Source organism: Somniosus microcephalus, chromosome 9 (genome assembly GCF_052327205.1).
Source record: "Somniosus microcephalus isolate GS21.2 chromosome 9, FLI_Smic_1.0, whole genome shotgun sequence".
In the NCBI taxonomy this organism is placed as follows: Eukaryota; Metazoa; Chordata; class Chondrichthyes; order Squaliformes; family Somniosidae; genus Somniosus; species Somniosus microcephalus.
Window position 1 is genome coordinate 80,248,226 of NC_140995.1, and position 23,597 is coordinate 80,271,822.

The following is a 23,597-nucleotide window of genomic DNA, read 5'->3' on the forward strand; positions in this document are numbered from 1 at the left end:
TTCAATTAGAGGGTGAGGAGGTTGTATCTCAAACAAGCGTGCTAAGCTTGAATAAAGGAGACTATGAAGGTATGAGAGCGGAATTGAGTAAAGTGGATTGGGAAAATAGATTAAAGGGTAAGACGATACATGATCAGTGGTGTACATTTAACGAGTTATTTTACAACTTCCAAAAAAAGTATATTCCACTGAGAAAAAAAGGGTGTAAAAGAAAAGACAGCCATCCGTGGCTAAGTAAAGAAATTAAGGATAGTATTCGACTAAAAACAAGGGCATATAAGGTAGCCAAACCTAGTGGGAGGATAGAGGATTGGGAAAACTTTAAAAGACAGCAAAAAATAACAAAAAGATTGATTAAGAAAGGGAAGATAGATTATGAAAGTAAATTAGCAAAAAATATAAAAACAGATAGTAAGAGTTTTTATAGTTATATAAAAAAAAAAGGGTGGCTAAAGTAAATGTTGGTCCCTTAGAGGATGAGACCGGGAAATTAATGGTAGGAAATATGGAGATGGCAAAAACACTGAATGAATATTTTGTATCAGTCTTTACAGTAGAGGACACCAAGAATATCCCAACACTGGACAAGCAGGGGGCTATAGGGGGGGAGGAGATAAACATGATCAAAATCACTAAGGAAGTGGTACTCGGTAAAATAATGGGACTCAAGGCGGATAAATCGCCTGGACCTGATGTCTTGAGGGAACTGGCGGTAGGGATTGTGGATGCATTGGTAATAATCTTCCAAAACTCCCTGGACTCAGCAAAGGTCCCGGCAGACTGGAAAACTGCTAATGTAACACCCTTATTTAAAAAGGGCAGTAGACAGAAGGCTGGAAACTATAGACCGGTTAGCCTAACATCTGTGGTAGGTAAAATTTTGGAGTCCATTATTAAGGAGACAGTAACAGGACATTTGGATAATCATAATTTAATAGGACAAAGTCAGCATGGTTTTATGAAGGGGAAGTCATGTTTGACAAATTTGCTGGAGTTCTTTGAGGAAGTAACATATAGGGTGGATAAAGGTGAACCAGTGGACGTGGTGTATTTAGACTTCCAAAAGGCATTTGACAAGGTGCCACACAAAAGATTATTGCTTAAGATAAAAAATCACAGGATTGGGGGTAATATTCTGGCATGGATAGAGGATTGGCTATCTAACAGAAGGCAGAGAGTTGGGATAAATGGTTCATTCTCAGACTGGCAATCAGTAACCAGTTGTGTTCCGCAGGGGTCAGTGCTGGGTCCCCAACTCTTTACAATCTATATTAACGATTTGGAGGAGGGGACCGAGTGTAACATATCAAAGTTTGCAGATGATACTAAGATGGGAGGGAAAGTAGTGAGTGAGGAGGACATAAAAACCCTGCAAGGGGACATAGACAGGCTAAGTAAGTGGGCAGAGATTTGGCAGATGGAATACAATACTGGAAAGTGTGAGGTTATGCACTTTGGCAGGAAAAATCGTAGAGCAAGTTATTATCTTAATGGCAAGAAACTGGAAAGTCCTGAAGTACAAAGGGATCTGGGGGTCCTGGTGCACAAAACTCAAAAGGTTAGTATGCAGGTGCAGCAAGTGATTAAGAAGGCCAATGGAATGTTGGCTTTCATTGCTAGGGGGATAGAATATAAAAATAGGGAGGTATTGCTTCAGTTGTACAAGGTATTGGTGAGACCGCACCTGGAATACTGCATACAGTTTTGGTGTCCATACTTAAGAAAAGACATACTTGCTCTCGAGTCAGTACAAAGAAGGTTCACTCGGTTAATCCCGGGGATGAGGGGATGGACATATGAGGAGAGGTTGAGTAGATTGGGACTCTACTCATTGGAGTTCAGAAGAATGAGAGGCGATCTTATTGAAACATATAAGATTGTGAAGGGGTTGGATCGGGTGGATGCAGGGAGGATGTTCCAGATGATGGGTGAAACTAGAACTAGGGGGCATAGTCTTAGAATAAGGGGCTGCTCTTTCAAAACTGAGATGAGGAGGAACTACTTCACTCAGAGGGTGGTAGGTCCATGGAATATGCTGCCCCAAAAAGCTGTCGAAGCTACATCATTACATAAATTTAAAACAGAAATAGACAGTTTCCTAGAAGAAAAGGGAAGTAAGGGTTACGGGGAGCAGGCAGGAATTTGGACATGAGTCTAGGTTCGGATCGGTCATGGCCCTGTGGGTAGCGGAGCGGGCCCAGGGGCCGTGTAGCCTGATCCTGCTCCTGTTTTGTGTGTCTAATTCTGTTAGATTCAGGAGATAGTCCTGTCATAGTGGATTGGCGGTTAGGATCAGATCAGCCATGATCTTATTGAATGGCGGAGCAGGCTCGAGGGGCCAATTGACCTACTCCTGCTCCTATTTCTTATGTTCTTATGTTCTTAGAAATGACTACTTTCAAAAAAGGAGCTGACGCTAGAACAGGCTTTCAGCGTGGCAGTATCCTACGAAGCAGCAGCACGGGGAGCTGCGGAAATGCAACAGAAACCACAAGAATACAGTGCTAACGAAATGGCGTATGGAGCCGAAAAGTGCTATCGCTGCGGCAGAACAACCCATGAGCAGAAGGACTGCTGGTTTAAAGACAAAATATGCAGGCAATGCGGGAAAATGGGACATGTAGCAAGAGTCTGCAGGTCGGGAAAGAAGACCAACACGACAAGAACTAGTAAGAAACAGTACAGGAAAGTAAAGAAACTGACAGATAGTAGTTCAGAAGATCAGGAGAGTGATAAGGACTCCGGGAGCAGGCGACTAAGTTGTTAAATGAATGTTATGTACTGTTTATCTAAAAGGGGAGGAATTGTTGTGTATGTCCCTTTAAGGGAATAACTGGTCTTAGACTGCAGTACCGGCAGTGACCACCCCTATATAAAAGGCCCTAGCAGGCTTCTGTAGTTTCAGTCTCAAGCTGCCTCTTGTTCAGTAAAGTACCTGTTAAACTGTTCTCCCGAAGTCCATGTATTATTGAGGCGCGGACTTTACACCGAGGACTTCAGTTATGTGGAGAGATTGGAGAAGCTGGGACTGTTCCCCTTAGAGCAGAAAATGTTAAGGGGAGACCTCATAGAGCTATTAAAATTTGATAGAACAAGTAGGGAGGAACTGTTTCCTCTGGGTTGGTAACCAGAGATCATAGATTTAAAATAATTGGCAAAAGAACTAGAGGGGAATTGAGAAATGCTTTTTCACACGAAGCGTTGTTAAGATCTGGAACACACTACCTGAAATGGTGGTAGAAGCAGATTCCACAGGAGCTTTCAAAAGTCAATTGGACATGTATTTAACGAGGACTAATTTGCAGGGTTGTGGGGAAAATGCTGGGGTGTGGGACTATATTGGACAGCTCTTTCAAAGTGCCGGCACAGGCTTAATAGGCTGAATGGCCTCCTTCTGTGCTGTAAGATTCTATTATTCTATGATTTTATGCATTTGAAACTAAAAACAAAATTACTTTATTTCTAAATTATTAATAATTTGTAATGTAGCAACTTGGAGTGGCTTGAATTCATAGAGCACATGAAGTAGTGAAACTGATAAAAATGTCAAATGCCTAACATAGTGGAATCCCTCTTCCTGACACCACACCTTCAGCCATGCATTGGTTTCCCTAATCTTCCTGTCCTCTCCTATTCTAGTGTATGACTGGGGAAATAATCCTGAAATTATGGCCCATGACGTGTTCTCAAAAAGCATCTCCACCACCTACAAAGCTCAAGTCAGGAGTGTGATTTAATACTCCCCATTTACCTGGATGGGTGCAGCTGTAATAACACTCAAGAAGCTCAACTCTATCCAGAACAAAATGGATGGTCCCCATGATCATCAAAACATCGGCACCTCATCCATTAGTTTAAACATCTACTCCCTCCAACGCACTGTGGCTGCAATATGTATTATCTACAAAATGCACTGGAGCAAGTCGCCAAGACTTCTTTGGCAATACTCCCAAACCCACAACCTCCACTACCTAGGAGGACAAGGGCAGCATATACATGGGAACACCTTCACCTCTAAATTCCCCTCCTTATTATACACCATCCTAATTTGGACATATATTGCCGTTCCTTTATCCTCGCTGGGTAAAAATCCTGGAACTCCCCACCTAACAGCATTGTGGTAGTACCTTCACCACATGAAAGAAAGAAAGATTTGCATTTATACAGCGCCTTTCACAACCACAGGGCGCCCCAATATGCTTTACAGCAGTGAAGTACTTTTGAAGTGTAGTCACTGTTGTAATGTAGGAAAGATGACAGCCAATTTGCGCACAGCAAGCTCCCATAAACAAATGACCAGATAATCTGTTTTGGTGATGTTGGTTAAGGGATAAATATTGGCCAGGACACTGGGTAGAACTTCCCTGCTCTACTTCAGATAGTGCCATGGGCTCTTTTATGTCCACCTGAGATGGCGTCGGTTTAATGTCTCAACCGAAAGGCACTTCCAACAGTGCTGCACTGGGAGTGTCAGCCTAGATTTTGTGCTCTAGTCTCTGGAGTGGGACTTGAACCCACGGACTCAGAGGTGAGAGTGCAACCCACTTAGTCACAGCTGGACATAGAATGCAGCAGTTCAAGAAGAGGGCTAAACACTACCTTCTCAAGGGCAACTAGAGATGGGCAATAAATGCCGGCCTTGCCAGCGAAGCCCACATCCTGAGAATTAATTTATTTTAAGGTGGTTATTGAAATAAAAGATATGATAGACTTTTGCATTAGATAGTGCAAGTTTTGGACCTGTACTAACAAGAATTTGTAAAAACAAAAAGAACAGTATAAATATAGGTTTTACAAAAAAAGTACAAGTTGCAAAAAGATTCAAATTGCTTTTTGTTCAATTAATAATTCAACTTGATTACTTGCCTACGTACCCATGCCCATACACAAACCTGGAGTTTTGGGAACACTAGTAAAGATGGAAGAATGACTCAGATGTAAAAGAGAACAGTCACTACTTAGACTCTGAACCCACCATCAGATAATTCTCCAATGTGTGTGAGGACACCAAGAGTGCGATCGATGCCTGTGTATATTGGGACCTGACTTTCATAGCCAAAAAGGGAGAATTACAGTGAGAATTTCCTTTTCAAAGATCAGGAGAGAATCGATTTTACCAATTCTTACCTGGAAAAATGTGGGAATTGGTAAAAAAAAAGATTTTTAATGATCTTTAAGTTTTTGGCCACCCAGTTAAGTCTGTAATTCAGAAGCTATGTCCTCTTAACCATAATGTATTTTTTTGAAGTTCTGCTTTTTAAAACTTGACTGAACTGAGGTGGGTAACATGGCCACATTACTGTATCATTGGCCACATCATTGCACATTTGTTTCCAAACCTAAAAGTGACAAAGGAGAATGGCCCCTTAACAATCACAATGCTTACAACGAACAATATATAATACAGAGCTGGCCTGCACACAAACCGATGACCCGAATGTAAATAAGTAGTGTAGACACACACATGTGGAAGATACCACATTGGTCCCACGGGGGATTAGCTGCCTTTTGTATTTTCTGATGGTAAAGGTCACTCATTCAAATCCCAATTACATAAGAATTACACAGAATTTACAACACAGAAACAGGCCATTCAACCTAACAGGTTTCTGCTCCACACAAGATTTGCCTGAACTACTCCTTGTGGTAGTGAGTTCCATATTCTAACCACTCTTTGGGTAAAGAAGTTTCTCCTGAATTCCCTATTGGATTTATTAGTGACTGTTATATTTAAGGCCCCTTTTTTGGACTCCTTCACAAGTGGAAACATCTTCTCTACATCCAGCCTATCACAATCTTAAAAGACCATTATTCGGTCAGAAACCTTATGCCACCGGTGGGGATCACAGGGACTGGAATGTGTACTGGACACGGGCAGTAATATTTAAGTTATAAGTGTCCGTTGTTTTATGGGTTATTCTTTGTTAGTTGTGCCCCTTTAAAGGGGAGGGGGCATTTTTGTTCAACGACACTGAGGCAACCCAGCGTCCCCTTACGGGTTCATTAGAAAAGGCACACTGTAGGTTTGACTCAGTCTTATGGCATAAGTCAATGTATTGAACACAAACACACAGCTCCTCCCGCAGCGATTGGGATCGAGCGGAGCAGGGAGAGAGCCCCCTGAGGTGGGAACAATGTGTCAGGTGAAGCAACCAGCCTGTGATTCGACCGCACACTGACTCGCCGAGCCTGGGCGGAGGGAGGGTTCGCTGTGCGAGCAGAGCCCACAAGTTAATCGGGAAACTACTCACGTCAGCTCCGGATCAGACCGCCGTGCTTAAAGCGGTAAGAAATGTTAATTTATTAAGAGTTATATTGCAGACACAGGTGGAAAACACGACAAGAAAACAACTTTAACGTAAAGGCTTCTCATTTTTTAAAAATATGGACCTAAGGAATAATATTCGCAGAGCGTTTCAGATACCAATTGAAAGAATAGGCCTGACTGAAGAGGGGGGAAAGTAATGACAAAGACCGCGGGCAAAGTCCGAGCCTGAAACAAACAACATATTAACTGTGATGGGTTAGAGGGCAGCTTCTGTCCAGGGGAAGCAATTGCACGGCAGTCTCTGCTTCCAGCTGAACTGGGTAAAAGATTCCCCTCTGGTTGTGACTGCCTAGTTACTGCGTTTGATACAGAGACAAAAACGAGCCTGGTGCGTGTTCAAACGGGAAAGGGTAATGCGTGGAGAATTCAAGATAAAAACCCGGGAATGCATAATTACCTGGCTAAAAGGTGGGAGACACTTAGTGCCCTCCAGTAGATTACTCTTGGCACTATCAAAGATCTACAGGGGGTGAGTGAGGTTGTCCGAAAAAGTATTGAGGAGAATGCTCCCCAGGAATCTCTACATTTTCGGGGGATTTTCCGCACATTAACAACCTGGTTTTAAAAGCTCAATGCAAACTTGCCAGATTTGGGTAGGCTATGAAATAGGTAAGGGAGGAGGAGACGGCAGTTGAACCTTAAAAAAATTACGAAACGAGTTAGATAAAATCTGCGTGCACATACAATTTAATATAGACTTGTATAAAGAACTGTATATTGGGGGATAATAAGGTGATATAAATACTGTGTGAATTTTGTCAAAATATGGGAAGGTGAAGTTGAAATATATCTAGGGGTGTTAGTAAACTTGACACTTAAAATCTTGAATGATTTAGATAGAGTAAGTAAAGAAAAACTGTTTAAAATGGTTGAAGGATCGATAACGAGAGGGCACAGATTTAAGGTGATTGGCAAAAGAACCAAAGGTGACACAAACTTTTTTCTGCAATGAGTGGTGAGGATTTCGATGCGCTGCCTAGATACAGATTCAATAGTAGCCTTCAAAAGGGAATTGGTTTAAATACTTGAAGGAGAAAAAATTGCAGGGATCTGGGGCAAGAGTGGGACTAACTGGATTGCTCTTCGAAAGAGCCAGCGCAGACTCGATGGGCCGAATGGCCTCCATCTGTGCTGTACTTTTCGATGATTCTGTGATTAACATGTTCAGTTACTGCAAGGCAGTAATCAACAAAACAAAACCTCAGTTATCTCACCAAATCAGCAGAGTACAAGTCAGCAAGTCTTTAGTGATCTTATCAGATTGTACCTGCGGTACTGTTCCCAGTTCTGGTCACACGTGCTGGAGGTATGCAGAGAAGGGCCACAACATCTGATGACTACTAGCATCAGAGAACTAAATTATGAGGGAAAACAAGAGAAACTGGAGCTTTTCAGCCTTGAAATGAGTTAACTAAGAGGCAACTGAAGAGATGTATAAGCGAGTAAACAATATAGAGAGGGTGAATCTGAAACACTACATTTCCCTTTAAACCATGACAGGATAAGTGGAACAGGTTTAAACTGATAAAAGTGTAGGGGGTTTCTCTTGCTCTTTCTGGTCTCCTGCCAGGCTTCGTGCAATAATTACCCTTGAGTGGTTCGACCCACTCCCCCCTACGGTTCTAGACCTTGGACTTAGGTGCAGAGAACAGTAGTGCAGAGAAAGAACTCAATAGACCAGGTTGAATAGCACGAAATGGATGCTTTTATTTTTAAACAGTTTGAAGCATTACAAAATACATGTCATAGGCACAGATTAAAGTTACTACAATCATGCACAAATTTATGAACTTGACTCTATGGAAATGGGGAACACACGGCACATCGTAAAAGGGGAAACACATTACGATTTCCCTTAACTCCCTCCCCTATACCTAAACTAAGTTTCGACCTGGGGAACTTGGGATCATGCTCACCACTCTCGAAATCGCGAGAAAGGGGGGGTTCGCAGCCTTTTTGGCACCGCTTTCCGTCGTCACGTGGATTTGGAAACTTCTGGCGCAGTCGATATTCTCTCCTCCCTCGAGGCGGTGGGGTAGACCCAGCCTCGATGAGCGCTCGTTAAGGTTGAGATCCACTAGGTCGATTTGGGTTCATGGAGCAGACCCAGATGCAGGCTATGCACTTGGGAGAATCTTGTGGCCTAGATCGCCAGTCCTCCAGAGGGTTTCTTCTCCGTCGGCCTGGGTCGTCGATGATCTCCCGACCCCAGTACCCGGGCCACCCTCGTCGTCTTCTCGTCGTGGCCGAGCCTTGTTTGGCTGAACACCGACCACGTTGTCCTTTTACCGAAACCGTCCGTCTTTAAAAAAACGAAAACGTTTTCATCGATCTGCCGAAGTGGAAGAGGCGCCGATCCGGGCACCGTCCGCCCTTCGTTCGTTCCTCGTAGAAGAAAGTTCTTGAAGAAATGGAAGCCTGAAGTCGCCCAACAAGAAGCCGTGGCAGTGAAGAAGAAGTTGTTCAAGTAACCCGGAGTCCGAAGTAACTTAGATGGACTTTCAATCCATAGTTATACTCTTTTGGGACAGTCTTATCTCCCGCCAAATCATAGTCCTGTCTTTGTATTAATTTTGGCGGGCAGAAATCTCTGCAGGGGCGCTTTGTCTTGTAACGGAGCCGGTGATAACTTAAACTGGCCTTCCTGGCCGATAATGTCTTTCAATGTCTTTTGCATTGTCACCGTGGCTCGGTTCGCATATTGATCGGTCCGGACATTTTCCTTGATGGCTGCTAAACGGTTTTTCCTTTGTACGATAAATGGGTATAAGTGTTTTTACATTGTCCGCCCATATCTTGATGGGCCCCATCCTGTACTTATAATCCATTGAATATGTATGCTGTTGCTCTGAGTTTCGGTTCCCAGAGACTGGCTTTCGTGGGCTCACTGTCTTCAATCCACAAGCCTGTCTGGCTTGCAGTAACAGAAATAAAATGGTTCATAAACTGATCACGGGGCCTGGCGGCCATTTTGTATGCCCTTTTATCAAAGGTTTTTCTGTGCAAGCTTACTTTGGTCAATAAACAGTCTTATTTTATCCAGTTTTCTTGCGTGATTTTTGCTGAAAATTGCGAATCTTACAAAAGGCAAAATTTAAGACTGGTGTCAAAGTTCTTCACATAGTGATCAACATATGGAATGGACTTCTGGGTAGGATAGTGGAAGCAAAAACCTTGGGACAATTTGAGAAACTGTTGAATATTGTGATTGTGAGGGGCTTTGGAAGAACTCTACCTTTTTCTGGATGGATGTGCTGAATCTTATCTTTTGATGCTATGATTCTTGTGATCTTTAGGTGTGAGTACAGAATGACTATGTCCTACCAGCTGGTTTGCTTATTCTATTGTGGACTGCTATGCCATATTTCTGAGTGGCAAATGTCTCGGGTCAATCCAGTATGTACACTGAAAAATGGCATTCAAAGTGAAGCCATAATCTGTCTGAATAACAAACCAATCAAATGAAAGGTACAGTTGTCACAAACCCTAACGGGACAATTATACTGTTCACCTTATCTGGGTGAAGGTTTTTTTGTGTCTGGTATTTTTGCAAAATAAGTGGTATAACTGAGCCAAAATTATTTTGATTTTAGTGTTTTTATAGTCACGTGACCATCTGGAAGAACGAATCTTGCATTGCTTTAGCTTCACCGTTATACTGCAGCTGGTGCAATGCTGAATTTTGAAACTTTTCAGTCAGTTCACTGAACTGCCTTTAACATTGAACGTTTAAGATGTTAATAGAATAAACTGACCATCCTATTGGCACTTTTCTAACTTCCACTGGCAGCTAAAGCAAGTGAGCAGAGCTATGTTAAGACATTTAAGCACATATTTGTAGAACCCTGCATTTCCTCATTCAAGAGTGGTGTGAATGGGTGATGTAACTTTGCCCTGGCTACTGATTCTGGTGCAAACATGTTGCTAGAATGAAACTGGTACCTGCAGTCTAACTGCACTAAAGGAGGCTCCTGGATGTCCATTCAGCACTGAATAGAATTGCATATTTTAATATGGATAAGATACAAGATTGCAAGTGTTCAGTTTATCTTTTCAGTGACCCTTATTATGATTAGAGGCTTTGTGTTTTATTTATCTTCTATTGCCATGCTGTGATACTGACCCTCTAACACGGGCTAATGTTCTGAAATATAGGCCAGAATTTTGCCTACCTGGGCGGGTCCAGTGCAACCGGTGTCTGGCAGGTCGCAATCCCACTGCTGGCTCCATCCCGCTGTTGAAAATGACCTTAATGGGGCCTATTAAGCCAGCCCAGCACGTTACCCCGGCCCAATGAGATGGATCGTATCTGGTGACTTCATTCATGACGCATTTTCAGCCGGGATCATTAAAGGGACCATGGCCACATTACATTTGAAGTTTAATCTAACATAGTGCTGTCAGTGCACTACAGCATTGGCATGCTGCAAACATTGACAATGACTGACTGCAGAGAGGCAGAGGGCTGCACTCAGGTTCTCCAAGTCAGAGCACGCAGGGAGGTCCTCTTTCCTTCCAATGGGCGGAAGAGACCTCCTCAGGAGACCAAGACAGCCTTTGTTGTCTCTAGACTCACTTGCACTCCTGGCTGGCTTCCCACATTTTACCCTACGTAAAGCTGGTGCAAACCTTGGCTGCCCGAGTCCTAACTTGCACCAAGTCCTGTACACCTGTCACCTCTGTGCTTGCTGACCTACACTGGCTCCCGGTTAAGCAATGCCTCGATTTCAAAATTCTCATCCTTGTTTTCAAATCCCTCCATGGCCTCTCCCGTCCCTATCTCTGTAATCTCCTCCAGCCCCACAACTACACCACCCACCCCCCCCCCCCCCCCCCCCCCCCCCCCGTGCTCCTCTAATTCTGCCCTCTTGAGCATCCCTGATTATAATCGCTCAACCATTGATGGCCGTGCCTTCTGTTGCCTGGGCCCTAAGCTCTGGAATTCTCTGCCTAAACCTCTCCACCTCTCCTCCCTTTTAAGACGTTCCTTAAAACCTACCTCTTTGACTAAGCTTTTGGACATCTGCCCAAATTTCTCCTTATGTGGCTCAGTGTCAAAGCTTTTGTCTTGTAGTACTCCTTGAAGTGCCTTGGGACGGTTTGCTATGTTAATGGCGCTATATATATATACACACACACAAGTTGTCATTGTCGTTGGTTGCAGATTGCAGAGGAGGTCACGAGCAGGGATGTGTTCAGGAGGACCTGGGTGCAGTGCCGCAAATGTTTCAATGATCTCATTAGATCAGGAAATGTTAGTACAAAGCCATACTCAACCTCATCCTGCTGTGCCTCTCATCACATCCCCATCACTCTCTGCCTTCCCCACCCTACTCCTGCGCATCCTTACTCACACCAACTTACCTTGCATCTCCACCCATCCCTCTCTATCTACACTATCACTTCCTCATCTCACTAGCCATCCCTCACACTCACCTTCATCCTAGTGCAATCACACCAACTAACAACACACAAGGGTAGCCATTGGATGTATTATCCAATATTTATGTGAAGTTTCTGTTAATGTGGTGTCAAACATAAAAATCTTTATTTTCAACATTTTCTGGTCTTGACAGATTTGTGTGCATCCTTGTAAGTGGCTTAGTCAGTTGCAGTGAATGGTGAGACATAACGTTACCCCCCCACAATGGTGATGAGTGTGAAAGGAATGGCTTGGTCATTGTTGGGATGCTTTAATATGTTGGTGTGGGGTGGTGTCTGATGCGCTATCAATTACTCATAAAAGACTGAGAGTTAAGAGAGTAACTAAAGGCTTTTATTAGCAAAGAACAGAGCATGCCTCTCGTGGTTGACTGGGTTCCAAGAAGGCAGGGGGCTGCAGGTCAATCACCTTTATACCTGGGCCTGTGGGTGGAGCCAGCCGAGACATGTTGAGGCATGCATAGGTACAACAGTGTGTAACAACAACAACAACAACAATAACAACAATAACTGGTTTACCACATTCACCCCTTGTTTAAAATTGAGTCCGGCGGGGTGAAGTGTACTAAAGGTTCGTGTAAGTAAGTCTATCAGGTGGCCTTGTATGCCGTCCTGATCGTCGTGGTGGCGGCGGTGATGGTGCAGCATCCAACGTTGAATCTGGCGTCTCATTGGGTGGTCAATGACGGGTCCTGGGGCTGCGGCATGCCGTCTAGCGGGGTTGGGTTGTGGGTAGTGGTGGATGGCAATGGTAGTGTTTCAGGGGCACCCAAAGGTGCTAGATCTCGTGTGGGGGCTGTGTCCTCCCGCCCGCCCGGGTACGCTACGTAAGCGTACTGGGGGTAGGCGTGGGTAGTGGTGGGTGGCGAGGGAGGTGTTTCGGGAGCACCCGAAGGTGCGAGGTCTCGTATGGAGACTGTGTCCTCCCGCCTGTCCGGGTACACCACGTAAGCATACTGAGGGTTGGCATGGAGGAGGCTCACCCTCTCGACCAGGGGGTCCGTCTTATGGGACCTCACGTGCTTCCGCAGTAGGACGGGTCCTGGAGAAGTCAGCCATGTCGGTAACGAGATCCCCGATGTGGACTTCCTGGGGAAGGAGAACATTCTCTCGTGAGGGGTAACATTGGTGGCTGTACAGAGCAGTGACCGAATGGAATGGAGCGCCGCAGGGAGGACTTCCTGCCAGCGAGAGGTCGGAAGGCCCTTAGATTTCAAGTTTAAAAGGACTGCCTTCCAGACCGTCGCATTCTCCCTTTCCACCTGGCCATTCCCCCGGGGGTTGTAGCTGGTGGTCCTGCTTGTAGCGATACCTCTCGAGAGCAGGTACTGCCGGAGTTCGTCGCTCATAAAGGATGAGCCCCTGTCGCTATGAATATAGCTAGGGAAACCGAACAAGGCGAAGAGGTCATTCAGACATTTAATGACCGTGGTACTGGTCATGTCTGAGCAAGGGATGGGAAACGGGAGTACTCATCAATTATGTTGAGGAAGTACACATTGCGGTCGGAGGAGGGGAGGGGCCCTTTAAAATCGACGCTCAGCCGTTCAAAGGGGCGCGTGGCTTTGATCAGGCTTGCTCTGTCTGGCCTATAAAAATGCGGTTTGCACTCGGCACAGATTTGGCAGTTCCTGGTCATGGTCCTGACCTCCTCGATGGAGTAGGGCAGGTTACGGGATTTGATGAAGTGAAAAAACCTGGTGACCCCCGGGTGGCAGAGGTCATTGTGGAGGGTCTTCAGTCTATCGACCTGCGCGTTGGCGCATGTACCACGTGATAGGGCATCTGGGGGCTCATTGAGTTTCCCGGGCCGGTACAAGATATCGTAATTGTAGGTGGAGAGTTCAATTCTCCACCTCAAGATCTTGTCGTTCTTGATTTTGCCCCTCTGCTTATTATTAAACATAAAAGCTACTGAACGCTGGTCAGTGAGCAGGGTAAATCGTTTTCCGGCCAGGTAATGCCTCCAATGTTGCACAGCTTCCACAATGGCCCGGGCCTCTTTTTCGACAGAGGAGTGTCGAATCTCTGGGCCCTGGAGGGTCCTTGAGGAAAAAGGCCACGGGTCTCCCTGCCTAGTTAAGGGTTGCAGCTAGGGCAAAGTCGGATGCGTCGCTCTCCACTTGGAAAGGGATGGACTCATCCACTGCGTGCATTGTGGCCTTCGCAATATCTCCTTTTATGAGAGTGAAGGCTGCACAGGCCTCTGCTGTCAGGGGGAAGGAGGTGGACTTGATGAGGGGTCTGGCTTTGTCCACATAGTTGGGCACCCACTGAGCATAGTACGAGAAAAACCCTAGGCATCTCTTCAGTGCTTTTTGGCAGTGGGGGAGGGGGAGCTCCATAAGGGGGCGCATCCTGTCGGGGCCGATGACTCCGTTCTCCACTACACAGCCAAGAATGGCAAGGCGCTTGGTACGAAACATACATTTGTCCTTGTTGTATGTTAGGTTCAGCTGCTGGGCCGTACAGAGGAATTTCTCTAGATTAACATCATGGTCCTGCTGGTCGCGGCCGCAGATGGTGACGTTGTCTAGATAGGGGAAAGTGGCCTGGAGCGCGTTCTGGTCGACCATCCGGTCCATCTCCCGTTGGAAGACTGAAACCCTGTTGGTGACGCCGAAGGGAACTCTGAGGAAGTGGTAGAGATGACCGTCGGCTTCAAAAGCTGTGTACTGGCGGTCCTCCGCCCTGATGGGGAGCTGGTGGTATGCCGACTTCAGATCAATCGTCGAGAACACCCGGTATTGTGCTATCTGATTGACCATGTCAGATATGCGGGGGAGTGGGTATGCATCTAACTGGGTGTAACGATTGATCGTCTGGCTGTAGTCAATAACTAGGCGCTGTTTTTCGCCAGTCTTCACTACCACCACTTGTGCTCGCCATGGGCTGGTGCTACTTTCAATAATCCCTTCCTTCAGGAGTCTCGCTACCTCGGATTTAATGAAGCTCCTATCCCCGGCACTGTAACGCCTGCTTTTGGTAGCGATGGGCTTACAGTCGCGGGTGAGGTTAGCGAACAAGGAGGGGGGGGACTTTAAGGGTGGAGAGGCTGCAAATGGTGCGTGGCGGGCGGTTTAAAAGCTGCTGGCTGCAGACTGTGAGTGGGGGGAGGGGTCCGTCGTACGCTAATGTGACACTCTTAAGGTTGCACTGAAAATCCAACCCCAGTAGAACGGCAGCGCATAGATGGAGCAGGACCAGGAGTTTAAAATTTTTGTATTCTGTGCTCCTTACTGAAAGGGTCACTACACAGTAGCCACCGACGTCCGCTGACTGGGCTTTGGAAGCCAAAGAGATCCGATGTCGCGTCGGCAGTACCGGGAGAGAGTAACTGCGCACCGTGTCGGGGTGGATAAAGCTTTCCGTGCTCCCGCTGTCAAAAAGGCAGGTAGTGGCGCGGCCGTTTACCTTAATGTCCATCATGGACCTGGACAGTTGATGAGGGAGAGATTGGTCCAGCGTCACGGAGGCCAGCGTATGGTCGAGCGAGTCGATGTGGTCGTCAGATGAGGCGGTGGTTGAGTCCGGGTCCCCCGTGGTTGAAGTTGGAGACGTCTGAGATGGCGGACAAAATGGCGGCGCCCATGGTCCCGATCCCCACGCGGCTGGGGGAGCCCAAGATGGCGGACAAGATGGCTGCCCCCACGGTTCGCACGCGGTGCTGCTGGCGTTAGCGGTTTTACCTTTGCAGGCGCTGACATAGTGTCCTTTCTTCCCGCAGCCGGAGCAGGTAGCGTTTCTCGCCGGGCAGCGTGCTCTGGGGTGTTTTGCCTGGCCACAAAAATAACATTTCTGTGCCTTGGACGTCGCAGCAGCAGTTGAAGGTGGCGGTCCCATGACCCAAGGTTGTGGCGTCCACGTTGCGGAGCGGTTAGGGGAGAAGGCGTCCATATTCCTGTGGGCCGCGTCGAGCGAGAGCGCGAGGGACACTGCCTTTCTCAGGTCCATTTCTCCCTTTTCCAACAGTCTCTGCCGGGAGTAGTCGGACCTTAGACCCGCAACGAAAGCATCTCGGCTCAGTCCCTCCGTGTGTGCTGCGGCTGGTGCTTCTTTGCAATCGCAGTCTCGGCCGAGTATCCGTAGTGCCCGTAGGAAGGCCTCCACCGATTCCCCGGGCTGCTGTCTGCGGGATCTTAAGAGGTGCCGGGCATAGACCGTATTTACCGGGCGTGCGTATTGCCCTTTTAGCAGACCGATAGCCGCCGCGTAGGTCGTCGCGTCCTGGATTATTGTATAAACTTGGTGGCTCACCTTTGAGGCCAGGATTTCCAACTTGTTTTCGTCCAGGGTCACAGTTGAGGCTTGCAGGTAGGCCTCGAAGCAACGCAGCCAATGCGCGAATTTGGTAGCCGAACCCGCTTCTTGGGGGTCTAGGTCCAGGCATGTTGGCCTGAGGGCTCGCAGCAGCTCCTGTTGCTCAGCGTTTGGTGCAGCAGCCTGCTGTTCAGCAAATGTCGACATTTTGTTTTTGCTAATAAAATTGATGCGCTGAGAGTTAAGAGAGTAACTAAAGGCTTTTATTAGCAAAGAACAGAGCATGCCTCTCGTGGTTGACTGGGTTCCAAGAAGGCAGGGGGCTGCAGGTCAATCACCTTTATACCTGGGCCTGTGGGTGGAGCCAGCCGAGACATGTTGAGGCATGCATAGGTACAACAGTGTGCAACAACAACAACAACAACAACAACAATAACTGGTTTACCACCGTGTCAACCTGGCGCATCATGTGGCAGCCATATGAGTGTGCAGTGTAAAGTTAACTATATCTGGCCATGATGAGGCCACTCCTGGGCAGCAATGTGCTCGGGTGCTGATGCCCTGTGCATCATCAGATGACTGCGGAGAAGGGTGGTGGTGGTGCTGCTGGTGTGCCTTGCTGCTGCTGGTGCTTTTGGTGTTGGGGCTGATCGTGGTCCAATTCTGAAGACCGAGGTGAGACAGTATAAACGGCATCCATGTTGATTGAATAGATGGCAGGTGAAGTAGAGATGACAGAAGCATTCTGTCAATGGTGAGTGAGTTCTTCCAATGAGGTGGCACTAGATGGAGACTTTGCTGGAAACACTTGCAGCCTGCAGAATCTGTTCTGGAAATGGACTGAGCAACAGTTACTGCCTGAGGAAAGTGATCATCTGTCAGGTGGGAGCTTTCACTGAACATTTGATGCTTTCAAGTAATCAGCTGGAGCAATGGCCACGGAACTCCTGCCTCAGGTTGACCGATGTGGTTCCCAAGCTGCGTGAATCCCATGGCCATGTAAGGAAATTTTAAAAAGTAAGTGGAAGAAGGCTCTTTAGTGCTTGTAAACAACCTGATAATTATTTCAATTGGGTCCCCTGCTGCTGCCGGTCGGGTCGGCTCCGCGATGACCGACACGCTGGGGGAAAGGTGCGTGGGACCGAGATGGCAGCGGGTTATAGTTAAATGTCAAAAGCATTTATTTAAAAAAAAAAAAAATTTTTTTTTTATGAGCTGGACTGGAAATTTACAAGCATCTTCTGATCTACAGATTTCCCTCATCAAACAGCAATTAAACAGATTAATTTTAGACTTTGTTTACTAACATTAATTGAATTTTGTACCTTTTTAAAGGTACACACCAGCTTAAATATAGCTCCACCTTAGCAGCAGAATAATAAATAATTCCACGCTAAAATGTTTCATCCTTTCATTATAAAACAGTGCATCATCCGACTTGCTGTGAGTAACACCAGGGAGACCTGCCAGTGCAACAAAATAATGTGCTTTATAGGACAGTCCCCACCGCATATAGCAGGCACATTCGCGCTAAAGTGATTTGCCCGCTATGTGCCGTGGATGGTAAATCCATCTGAATGAACCAAGACATTGTGGCAGAGGATGACCTGATCTCTCCTGATCAGCGGATTGAGGCTGCCTAAAGTCTATATCAGCTGCTCGCACTGTTAACTATCAACAACCACGGAAGACAGTCGGAAAGTGGAGACTTCAGGCAGCTTCAATCAGCTGATATGTTTATGTGAGATCGGGTCAACCTCTGCCACAATGTCTTGGTTCTAACATCTGTCTGTTGACGTTGATTGGATGCAGCCATAAACATCACAGTTTTAATATTAGAGTAGTAATGTATTTTGCCTTAGAGTTAAATGTTAATTTATTTGCATTGACACAATTTTCAATCAGCTTAAATCACTTCAATAATGTCAATTTGTATTGTCACATACAGAAGAGCCATCTATTTGTAGAGACATACAAAATCAGCATTTAACAATTATCACCAATAAATGTGAGTTTTTATTTTGGGTGGTAAATCGACTTAAAAAAATTATTCCCTCCCAAATTTGAAGGAAAAAACCCTGAAATTCCTCATTGTTTTCGTACCAAACATCAGGGCTGGAGATAGGCAATGTTGCGCTGAATTCACCTAGATGTTCGAAAGATCGAACAAATCGGTTTGCAATTTTTCCTTTTAGGGTTCAAATGTAAGTTTGGTCTGAACAAACACACAGGCAACAGATTTCGTGTACAAAGATTTATCTTTAAATAACGAACGGTGTTTGTTAAGCATTTATTAAAGTACAATTCCAAAATAGAATACTCACAAATGTTACCCAATTTGGTCTGAGGTGATCAATCTCTGTCCAAACCTCTATGTAGGGTTTCTGTCCCCAGGTCCCTGCTGTCGAGTGTTGCTCCTAGGTTCTCGCTGCTATCTGGGGTTTTCCCTCCTGGTTTATACTATCCTATATAATCTGTCCCATCTCTTTGGTTACACATTTGTTCCTTTTTTCCTGCGCCCTGATGATTAGTTTATCCTATTCTACAATCTGTCCCATCTCCTTGATTAGTTTACGTCTTACTTCATCCATTTTCTCCAATTGACCCATTGTTTGTTAACTGGCGTCTGTAGTGACCTCACCCATGTCTGATGAGGTTACCTTTGAGCCCTCTGTTCTGAACATTCCATAGCTGATACTGAACCTCTGCATTATTTACCCACTATCTCTTATACATGGTGACTCCTTCATTTTATTTCAGTTTTCTTACTTAGACACTACTACTTCTTCCATTTTCCACATTCCTCCCTTTGATCATTATCATTTGACCAAATGATTTAATCACTATAAAACTGTTTACCATCGTCTGGGTGTGTCCTTTGTCCTTCGTAAAGCCTGATACGCTTCCATTGATTCCACTCGAATCTTCAGCCTTTTCTCTAGTCTTTTCATGCTTACCCAGGTGAAGCATAGGCATATGAACACCAGCATGATCATAATTACAGTCAGGTGGAACACGAGTCTCACCCACGAGTCTCACATTTTCGCCTCAATTCCAAAGGTCGTCCCACCAAGTATTGATTTTGATTTGTTTAATCTTTTGGTCAATGTCCTGGTTATTCATTTCCACCCTTTTGTAGATTTCATGAACAAGATCAAGCTTATGTCTAATTTCCGTTATATGTTCTTCCTCTAGCTGGATGTTGATGTCGATTTTTGTGAAATATTTTGTCAAGCAATTCTTCAGGTCTACTGACACATCTAGAACCAGGGATCACAGTCTCAGAATAAGGGGTCGGCCATTTAGGGCTGAGATGAGGAGCAATTTCTTCACTCGGAGGGTAGTGAATCTTTGGAATTCTCTACCCCAGAGGGCTGTGGAGGCTCAGTCGTTGAGTATATTCAAGACAGAGATCGATAGATTTTGGAATATTAAGGGAATCAAGGGATATGGGGATAGTTCAGGAAAGTGGAGATTAAGTAGATGTTTAGCCATGATCTTATTGAATGGCGGAGCAGACTCGAAGGGCCTAATGGCCTACTCCTGCTCCTATTTCTTATGTTTTTATGTTAAGATTAACAGTTACATGCCTCTGGATGTTGATAATTTCTTCATTTCCTATTCTCATCGTTATCAGGGGGTGCGTGCAGAAGGTTGGGTTTTGGATAGGGCAGTCCTTATTCCCATAACGGTAACTAGCTTCGGTGGTGATAAAACAATATGTTCCGTCACCCATATAAGTGTTTCGAGTGATAGGTCTGTGAATCGCGTTCTCCGTGATTAAGGAGAAATTTATGGCCGTATTTCCCTTTAAATCCGTATCACGTAGTGCGGGTCGGGTAAACTTTGTATGGGCATATTACTGTTCTTTCCGTAGTGACACATTGTCCCAATGCAGTTCCCACTAGAGTACCGTTCTGCTTCACAGCATATGGCCTCATTCCTGCCACGGCCACCCATACTCCTTTTTGTATAGTGCCTATGGTTTGGACCTCAAATAATGGCATTCCTTCCTGGTGTCCTATCATGGGGACTCCTATCACCATCCCTACAGCAGTACTTCCACAGGGGCCCGTACATTCCTCATTGAACCATACCCTGCTGAGTTTTCGTAGTTCACAGTCACTGGTAGCAGGAACATTCTGCTTTATCTGGAACCGGGGTGGTTGTCTGAACAATGAGTAGGTGTCTGTAATACCTGAACCACTAGCTTTCCTTGGTGTTTACATGAGCACGTTGGTTTTAAGCTCTTCTGTGGATTACTGATGAGATTTCTTACAGTTGAATTGCTGCTGCATCCCACCATAATCTGTAAAGAGGTGCTTGTCTTGCTTATGTTGCAACACAGTTGTTTTTCTATCTTAGTACAATTCATCTCGTACTCTGAACCAACAGGATTTGCCCCCGATAGAACCCCATAGGTGCTCCCGGTGGTCTGCATAGCCATCCATACTATAGCCTTAACATCTTTTCCCGTACAAGCAATAAACAGAAAGTTCAGTTGAGTTTCAGTTGCCGTCTCAGCAGGTTTTTCCTTGGCTGCTACAACTGCACTCGTCGTTGCCATTGGTAGGTGTGTGAAAACCTGCGTTGTTGTCTTGGGCACAGTTCTGACTGTTCTGTCCGTCTGCGGTAATAGTTACATCTGCGTTCTCGGCGAGGATGATGCAGCCAAACACCAGACCACCGTACCCCAGGAGGGTGGGTACTGGGGTTTCCATGTGCAATAATCAGTTACCTAGAAAGATCAGGGTAGCAACTGTTCTTATTTACAGTTCTATCTTTTCTGATACCTGACGCAACCGTTTGGGTCGTCCTGGACTGGGCGGGGGTAGAGGATGGTTTCTAGTCCAGTTGACTGGTTGGATTAAAGACTGGGTTCGAGGGGCCACCCTAGAAGATTCCAAAAACAACCTCCTGTAATCCCTGGGCAAGGTCTTCAGTCAGATCGTCCGAGTCGGATCCCAATTCAGTGCTGGACCCCGTTCTACCCGCCCCGCCCCCCCGGACTCTTCTGGGTCTGAGCCAGGCCTATTCATGTTTGCCAGTTCGAGAGCCCCTGGTGCATGGAGGCCGGCGGTGGCTGGGCCTTCGGTATCGTCCTCCCCTGTGTCCAACGTGGCATGGTGCATATGGAAGGAGCCCATTTTCCCAAAGGGTTTCAACTGATTAATATGGTGCCATCAGTATTTCCCTTGTCCATCCATAATCTTATATACTGAGGCGCTAGCTTTTTCCATGACACTAAAGGGTCCAGTGTATTTAAGGCTCAAAAAGGTTCCTTCCCTTTGGACCTTGACCATCACTTGATCCCCTATCTTTAATTCCCAAGGATGGGCCTTCCCATCAAAGTAGGCCTTGCTCTTTTGATGCCTATTTCCCATGTTTACTGCAGCCATCATTTTGGTGACCTCCCAAGTGTTTTACCAAATTGGACATGTATTTCTCTGAGGACAAGGAGGTTTTCTGGATTTCATTTAGGTCTAATCTCATGAAGGCCTCAACACCTCTCAATTCTCCCAGTCATTAATTCATTTGGTGAATAACCGGTGGATGCGGCTACCGTATTACAGATGGCCATTAATTAATAGGGGAGTGCCCGATTCCAGGAGATGTGATTTTTGTTCGACCATTTTCCTTATCATATTTTTAGGGTTCTGTTCATTCCACTATTCCACTGGACTCTGGATGGTATGTGACGTGGAATTTCTGTTTTACCCCAGCTAACTGCATGACTATTTGCATAACCTTTCCCGTAAAGTGGGTCCCCTGATCTGAATCGATACCTTCCGGCAATCCCCATTGGGAGAACACTTCCTCCATTAGGATTTTTGCGGTGGTGGCAGCCGAATTGTTATTAGTTGGAAAGGCCTCAATCCATTTTGAAAACACGTCTACAATTATCAGGATGTATTTCTTTCCTCCCGAGCAAATGGGCAATGGACCTATGTAATCTATCTGAGGTTGAGTCCAAGGGCCCTTTCCTTGTCAAGTGTGTCCCAACTTGGCCTGATTTTTGTACTTCCCTGGATTATTTTGCGCACAGATTAAACAATTCTTGACATACATCTGGTTGTATCCCTGGCCACCATCACACGTCCCTTATTTTGGCCACAGTCCTGTCTGTTCCGGATGCTGAGAAACTCCAGGATGATTTGGACAGGTTGGGTGATTGGGCAAAAGCATGGCAGATGCAATATAATGTGGATAAATGCGAGGTTATCCACTTTGGTGGCAAAAACAGGAAGGCAGATTATTATCTGAATGGCAATAGATTGGGAGAAGGGGAAGTGCAACAAGACCTGGGTGTCCTTGTGCACCAGTCGCTGAAGGTAAGCATGCAGGTGCAGCAGGCAGTTAAGAAGGCAAATGGCATGTTGGCCTTCGTAGTGAGAGGGTTTGAGTACAGGAACAAGGATGTCTTGCTGCAGTTGTACAGGACCTTGGTGAGACCACACCTTGAGTATTGTGTGCAGTTTTGGTCGCCTTCTCTGAAGAAGGATGTTCTTGCCATGGAAGGAGTTCAGCGAAGATTCACCAGGCTGATACCTGGGATGGCAGGAATGACATATGAGGAGAGATTGGGTTGATTGGGCTTATACTTGCTGGAGTTTAGAAGAATGAGAAGGGATCTCATTGAAACTTATAAAATTCTGACAGGACTAGACAGACTAGATGCAGGAAGGATGTTCCCGATGGTCGGGGAGTCCAGAACCAGGGGTCACAGTCTAAGGATAAGGGGTAAGCCATTTAGGACAGAAATGAGGAGGAATTTCTTCACCCAGAGAGTGGTGAACCTGTGGAATTCTCTCCACAGAAGGCAGTAGAGGCCAATTCATTAAATATATTCAAGAAGGAGTTAGATATATTTCTTGAGGCTAAAGGGATCAAGGGGTATGGGGAGAAAGCAGGGACCGGGTACTGAATTTGGATGATCAGCCATGATCGCATTGAATAGCGGAGCAGGCTCGAGGGGCCGAATGGCCTCCTCCTGCTCCTATCTTCTATGTTTCTGTGTTCCCTGGTGCCCTCCCACATCATAGAATTGGCAAATCATTTCGGCCCTTTGGGACGACATATTTTCCCTCTTTCAGCACCACACCTTGATGCAAAGTTAGACCTTTGCTATGGTGACTGTAGGACTCAGGATAGGGTTTTCCCAACTGAATAGCCTTTAAGTCTGGATCTGTACCTTGACTTTCCTTTAGATCTATTACTGTTTTGGAGGATACCGTGACAGCCGAGAGAATTTCTGCTGGTATATTTGTGCTCCCTGGTAGGGGGTCCCATGGGTAGCCGTCGATGGCTCCTTGCTTTGCTGTCTCATCAGCTAACTGGTTCCCCAGCGGAGTAGTTTTTACATGAGCTTTAACCTTTTTGATTATATACTGCCCTTGGTTTTTGGTGGCTACTGTTGGATCCGTGATTCTTAGAGTATGATGTTTTCCAATAACTACACGGAGGTAACTTAACAATCAACAGGTGTTTACTGGAGTAGGGTAGTCTCAAAACTGGCAGTACAGAGGCATGCTCAAGGCTTATATACAGGGGTGGTCACTGCCGGTAC

The 23,597-nt window shown here is 45.9% G+C and overlaps 1 protein-coding gene across 2 annotated transcripts in view; it reads left to right on the forward strand.

Annotated features, from left to right (window-relative positions):
- Nucleotides 1-5,986: 5,986 nt before the first annotated feature.
- pla2g7 (phospholipase A2, group VII (platelet-activating factor acetylhydrolase, plasma)) overlaps nt 5,987-23,597 on the forward strand; it is a 176,461-nt gene continuing 158,850 nt past the window's right edge. For both annotated transcript variants that reach the window (XM_085996800.1, XM_085996801.1), the window contains exon 1: nt 5,987-6,285. The gene's annotated coding sequence lies outside the window, so the exon portion shown is untranslated. The remainder of the gene's footprint in view (nt 6,286-23,597) is intronic.